This window comes from Felis catus, chromosome B4 (assembly GCF_018350175.1).
Source record: "Felis catus isolate Fca126 chromosome B4, F.catus_Fca126_mat1.0, whole genome shotgun sequence".
NCBI classification, from domain to species: Eukaryota; Metazoa; Chordata; class Mammalia; order Carnivora; family Felidae; genus Felis; species Felis catus.
Genome location: NC_058374.1, coordinates 91,166,881 through 91,174,075, shown reverse-complemented (window position 1 = coordinate 91,174,075; position 7,195 = coordinate 91,166,881). Strand labels below are relative to the sequence as shown.

Here is a 7,195-nt window from a genome sequence, read left to right as displayed (position 1 = left end):
AGCCTTTGAAAAATGGAAGAGTGGACCAGAGCGTGGTGGTGGTGGGGTGGGGTGGGGGGTTAAAAGTCCGGGGGCGTGCCAGGGAGGGAGATACGATGGCTTCCTCATCTGGCAATGAGGATGCTCTCACGATACCTAGAGGTGCTATCAATAAGATGATCAAAGAGACTCTCCCCAAGTCTGGTGGCCAACAATGCCTGGGAGCTGGTGGTGAACTACTGCACTGAATTCATTCACCTCGTATCTTCTGAAGCCAATGAGATTTGCAACAAATCTGAAAAGACCATCTCACCTGAGCATGTCATACAAGCATCAGAAAGTTTGGGCTCTGGCTCTTATATCAGTCAAGTAAAAGAAGTCTTACAAGAATGCAAGACCAGGGGCGCCTGGGTGGTGCAGTCGGTTAAGCGTCCGACTTCAGCCAGGTCACGATCTCGCGGTCCGTGAGTTCGAGCCCCGCGTCAGGCTCTGGGCTGATGGCTCGGAGCCTGGAGCCTGTTTGCGATTCTGTGTCTCCCTCTCTCTCTGCCCCTCCCCCGTTCATGCTCTGTCTCTCTCTGTCCCAAAAATAAATAAACGTTGAAAAAAAAAATTAAAAAAAAAAAGAATGCAAGACTGTAGCATTGAAAAGAAGAAAGACCAGCTCTTGTTTAGAAAACCTTGGCACTCCTGAAGAAGAGTTATTGAGACAGCAGGCAAGAATTATTTGCAAAAGCCAGACAGCAACAAGCAGCATTGGCCCAGCAGGAATGGCTTCAAGTCTGCTTGACTCCAAAATATATGTTCTTTCTTGGGGTGCCAGGGTGGCTCGGTTGGGTGAGCATCTGGCCCTTGATTGCAGCTCAGGTCATGGGATCGAGCCCCAGGTCAGGCTGAATATGGAGCCTGCTCAAGATTCTCTCTCTCTTTCCCTCTGCCTCTCCCCTGCTCACTTTCTCTCTCAAAACAAAACAAAATATGTGTTCTTTCTGCTATTCTTTGTTTCCTTTTAAATAGAAGATCATATTTGGAAACATGAGGTGAAGTGATGATGGAAAGGTTCTGTCTAAAAGACACCAAAACATCTGACAAATTGCTGACATCCTCAATTTAGTCAATTGGCTTGGCTATTTATTCCACAAAATCAGCAGTTTGTGAGTTTACTGATCAGTTGTGGACCTTGTAGGGGAGCTGGGAGAATGGAGCACGCAAGAGTTAATCTGTGAAGTGGGATCAGAAACGTTACAAGACTGCCCACATTGAATTGGTTATTCAGACTTAGACCCTCTCCTCTCACCTGGCAAGTGGCTTTCCTGACCCCATCCTTTTTCATCCAGAGCCTAAAGGGTTGAATTTTCTCAGGGTTTCCCCTTTACCTCTGATTTGTCCCACTATGGCTTAAAAAGGTGGCCAAACTCCCAAAGCTTTTGGCCTTCCTTGCTTCATGTTGACCTGTCTACTTTATCTCAGATCTCCATCTTGGTACATCTACCTCTGGTAGATCTTGCTCCAATCTCTGATTTCTCCCCTAGCCTGGAAGTTTGGTGTTATGTATTTTTGACCTTGAACAGTAGCCAGATCCAGTTAATCCAACGATAGGAGTCTAGCACACAAGACTCAAAGCAACTGACTTTAGTTGGACTGATCTGAACTGGTCAATGTAGCATGAGCCTTGGAAAGTTGTTTAACTTCTGTGGCTCATGATTACATTTTCCTCTCTTCTTCATAGAGTTGTGGGAACAGCTTTAATGGTGCTTATAAAGTTGTTAATTGAAAACGCTCATGGGGGCACCTGGGTGGCTCAGTCAGTTAAATGTCCAACTTCAGCTCAGGTCATGATCTCATGGTTTGTGGGTTTGAGCCTCAAATCAGGCTCTGTGCTGACAGAGTGGAGCCTGCTTGGGATTTTTTGTCTCTCTCTCTGCCACTTGCACTTTCTCTTTCTCTCAAAATAAACTTTTAAAAAAAATTAAAAATTAAAAAAAAGAAAATGTTCATGAATTCAAGGTAGTATATTAGTAACATTTTAAACCAAGTTTCTATTAATTTATATCTAAAAATAATTACATAGGTATAATACAAAAACAGTTTTCACATACAAAAATCAAATAATTATGAAATCCAAAACAGAGAATCAAAACTGAAGCAATGTATAAAATGATAACCATTAAAGGAAAATAATGAACAACTTATTTGACTTTTTTAGATAAAATTTTCTTAGATAACATTTTTATCTGTATCTCTCACCATAATTTTTTCATTAAAAAATAGTATAGTGTAGGTATAGTAAAATTCACCCTCTTTAGTAGAAATTTCTATGAGTTATGTCAAATGCATAGTCACATAACTACCACCATATTAAAAATATACAATAGTTCCATCACACCAAAATATTTTCTGTGCCTCTTGGTAGTCAGATTCTACCCTCAACCCCAGTCCCTTATAATCAGTGACAGCCAATATACAATATTTGGATTCCCTAACCATTTCCGGATATCATCTGGCTCTTTTCACACTGCCCTGTGGGAATTGGGGTTAGAGTATCAGCACAAGAAAATACTGATAGTCTGGTGATTGCTATCACTATAAGTAATGAAATACTTTTCTATGATGCAAGAATCTTGTGCCCTCTGCCAGCATCCATGAAAACAGGGCAGGTTAACTTGTTTATTTGCAACTATGGTAAAATTTGAGGCCATTTATATGATTCTCGACTAGCTTATTTATTCCTTTCCAATATATATGTCTAATTTTTTTTTCTTGCCTTGTTGCATTGGCTAAAAATTCTAGTATGATGTTGAAAAGGAATTGTAGGAGGGACACCTTTGAATTTGTTCCCAATCTCGAGGAAGGTGGGACATCCAGTTTCTCACTCTTAAGTATGACACAAGGTGTTGGTTTTGGTAGATGCCTTGTGTCAGTTTTAGATGTTCCCTTTTATTCCTTGTTTGCTCAGTTTTTGCTGAGGATTTTTTTCATCTTTGTTCAAGATGGATATTGGTTTTTACTTTTATTATAGCATCTTTGTTTTGATTTTGGCATCAGAATAATGCTGGCATAATTAAATAAATTGAGAATTGTTCCCACCTTTTCTATATACAAACTCTGGAAGAGTTTGTACAAAGTGGTGATTATTTCTTTCTCAAACATTTGGTAGAACTTACAATGAAGTCATCTGGGCCTGGAATTTTCTTTTCTGAAAGGCTTTAAATTAGAAATTCAATATCTTTAAAAGATACAGGACTAGTCAAGCTATTTATTTCTTCTTGAAGGATCTTTTTTTAGGATGCTTAAGATCACCGGTTGATAGTTCCAACATCTCTGTCATGTTTAAGCGTGATTCTGTTGATTGCTTTGTCTCTTAGGAGTGTGTTATTTTTATTTGCTGCTTTGTATGTCTTGCAATTGTTGATTGAAAGCTGTACATCTTATGTAGAACAGTACAGACTGAGGTTGATAATGGGCATGGCTTTTATTTTGCTAGGCCTTTAATGTGTGGGAAATCGTTCAAGACAGTAGGGGTGGGTTTGGGTTATTTTCCTGCTATGTTTACAGTCACTACCACAAGCTTCAACTTCTAGCATTACCTTGTGTTTAGGGTAAGGAGTGGTTCACCAGAAGGTTTTTCTGAATATCTTCTTCACTCTCAGATTTAAGTCTTCCCATTATGCCCGTGCCTCACAAAGGGCTCTCTCCATACTTTTGAGGACTGGTTACCCGTTTCTTGAGTTTGCTAGCCTGGTGTTGGGAATGGACTGGAGGTGTGTTTTATTGTTCTCTTTCAGTCCCAGTCTTAGATAGGCGCTCCATTCTGTGTCTTAGAGGTGGGGCCTTCGCAGTGATTCTTCTCACCCAGAAGTTGGCAATCTCTAATGATCTGAGCCTAGATGTATTCCTCCCTGTCCCCAGAGGGTTTTGTCTGCTCCTTTTCTCACCTGCAATGTGTCTTCATCTGTACCTTGAGGGTTAACAGGGTTTAATGCCCTTCCTCCAATGGGATAAGGCTTTTATTCTGTAGGAGACATATGAGAGGATATGGGAAGATCTCCATGCCTTCATCTCAGTGGATGCTCTTTCTTTGTCCGAGGATGTACCATAAGAGATGCTTCTTCAGATTTTCATTCTATGTCCAGTTTTTCATGCACACTCAGTGAGGTCTGTGAGGGGGCCCTGTAGGGGGGGGGGGTGTGAATTTCTCTATCTCTGTGGCTCTCGGCAGTTCTGTGCTTTCACTCTAAACTTTATACCATATACTCTCACACTTGACCTTTAAATGTTCGTTAACAATTTCAGCAAAATTTTTAATTTTCCCAAACTGGCAAGAGCAGGAGGTGTCAGTATGGAAGTTGACATTTGCCACAACAAAGACTGAAAGGTTTGGTGCAAAGAGCCCAAGGACCAGGGCATCTACCTGAGACCGTTGGTCAGGTTGTCTGGGTTTCTGGCCAGATGAACCGACTCTACCATTAGCCAAGTTGTGTTGAAGAAGTTGTTCAAGAATTGCACCAACCGGCCACCTCTGTCCCTCTCCTGGATGATCCGTAAGATGAAGCTGCCTGGCAAGGAAGACAAAACAGCTGTGGCTGTAGGGACTAAAACTGATGATGTGTGTGTCAGGAGGTGCCCAAACTGAAGGTGGACGTGCTGCAAGCGAGCAGCCATGCCCAGAGCTGCATCCTCAAAGCTGGGGGCGAGATCCTTGCCTTTGACCTGTTGGCCCCAGACTTCCCCAAGGACTGTGGCACCATCTTGCTCTCTAGTCCATGCAAGAGCTGAGAGGTATACAGGTATTTCAGCAAGGTCCCAGGAACCCTGCACAGCCACACCAAATCCTGCATGTAATTCAAGGGCCAGAAGTTGGAGTGGCCCAGAGGCTTCAGGGCGAGCCTTGGCCACTAAAATGAACCTCACATCCTGCCTTGTTATTGAAAAGATTTTGGAAGCTAAAAAAACCCCCCAACTTTAGCCAAATTTTTCTTACCAGCTTGTATAGCCTCTGGTGTTTGCTGCAGCTAAGTATGTGCTTTTCCTGGAGGCATCTTTGTTTGTATTTCTTAAATTAACTATTTGCCCTCGGACCACAGCTCTGTGATAGATTCAATAAAAGTTGGATTTTTGTAAATTATCTAGTCTTTTTTTTTTTTTATCGTAAGTATGGCGTGATGTCCTTTCCTGTTTCCTACATCCCATAGTGAAGCCAGAAACCCTATTTCTTGACCTATAAGAAAATTTATTTCTAGGTTTCCAAACCATCTATGAGTAAATCGTATTTTACAGACCAAATGTCAGTTAGGTCATTTTGGACCTCAAGTAAAGAAAATCCAATCCAAAATACATAAGCCAAAAGTTTGTATTATCTCAATGGGAGAGGTTTAGTTAAGTCAAGTCAACAATTTTGTTAGGGTTCTAGGTTCTTTCTCTTTTCCACTGTGCTAGTCTCAGGACATTGTTGTGTCCTTTAGAGTAACTTCCTCCAGTGTCCCAAGTGGGCTACCAAAGTTCTGGACATCACATCACAGAGGTAAAAACAAACAAGCCACATATAAAAATATAAATAAAATCAACGGCCAATTGATATCTTTTTTTAAAAGTAGTCTTCCTGCCCAGCATGGAGCCCAATGCAAAGCTTGAACACACGACCCTGAGATGAAGACCTGAGCTGAGATCAAGAGTCAGACACTTAACTGACTGAGCCATCCAGTGCCCCTACATCATTATTTTTTAAGGGAAAGGAAAATATTGCACGAGGCTTCCTATCAAATTTGCCAAATGCCTTATTGGACACATGCCCATTGCTCAATTGTTGCTAGAATGGGAATGGAGCTACCCTATTTGATTTAACATCAAGATTTGCCTCTGGGCTAGAAAGGGAACAAATTCCGCTGAAGCGCATGGCCACCTGATAGCCGAGAAAAATCAAGATTCTGTGAGCAAAGAAGAATACGGGGGAATGGCTGTGACTAGTGGTTCATGACTGTTAGAGTTCATAAGGCATAAAGAGGACAAGCTTTGCAGTCAGGTTTATCTAGGTTCAAATCTTAGATTTGTACATTGGAAAGTACAAAGGGGATAATATTTTGTAAATACTAAATAGTTAACTATTTCTCTCTTTCTTTCATGAAATCATGTTCCTTGGCATTCATTTTGATCTTATAGCTCAGGAAGGGGCCATGGATAATGCCACCTCATGAAAGTAGAGGAGATGATTTTAAATATGGTAAATTCAGAATATAGTAGCTATATTATAGCTACAACAATATTATAAATTGTTATAATATATTTAGCTGATAGCTTTTTCTAATTAAAGGCTCTTTATTACGGCTGCATGTTCTACTTTGAGAGAAAATAGAGAAGTATTTTCTAGCTCAAATGCAGAGTGAGAGGCCTTTGGTTGATCTCCCCTTCTGTGATAACAAGGGACAGGGTCATATGGCCAAAATGGCGATTTAAGGCTTTTCCATTATGGAGGAGGGGCCTGTATTCCTTTTTTTTTTTTTTTTTTAATTAAAAAATTTTTTTTAAATGTTTTTTATTTATTTTTGAGAGAGAGACAGAGTATGAGCTGTCAGGGGCAGAGAGAGAAGGAGACAGAATCCACAAAGCAGACTCCAGGCTCTGAGCTGTCAGCACAGAGCCTGACACGGGGCTCGAACCCATGAACCACGGGATCATGACCTGAGCCGAAGTTGGATGCCCAACCATAGCTGTGAAGTATACAGGGCCAAAGAGGTACAATGGAAGAAAGAGAGAGCTTGAGGAAACAGTGTTTGTCTTTTTGTTCACAGCTATGGGACTCTGCAATGAAAAAGAAAAGAGCCCTGGACAGGTAAAAAATAGTTTTGACAAGTTTAGAAAGACTGTTATTTACCTTTTACCATAACAGAAAGATAAGACACTGTTCAGGTTAAAGTGCAGTGCATCTGGAAGAGAATCAAAAAACAGAATGAGCCTTTTTTTGTATATCCCTCATCAAAGAAGTTATTTTGCTTTGGTTTTTTAAAAAATTTATGCCTAGCCTTCTTAATCTCTCAGCATATTTATTTCCCTAAGGCCCTTGATCATATTAGTTCCTGGAGTAGTCTTTCCAAATTGAAAGTGTTATATCCATGCTGTAAGAATAGGATGGGCCTCCACCCATAATTTGATTTCAGTGTAAGAGACATCCCAAGAGCATATGAAAATACAGGGTTAGTTTCCTGAGAGTCTCTGGTCACAA

General features: G+C 40.8%; 1 pseudogene; it reads left to right on the top strand.

Annotated features, from left to right (window-relative positions):
* Window positions 1–4,172: 4,172 nt before the first annotated feature.
* On the top strand, window positions 4,173–4,878 carry LOC101089623 (annotated as a pseudogene).
* Window positions 4,879–7,195: the final 2,317 nt, after the last annotated feature.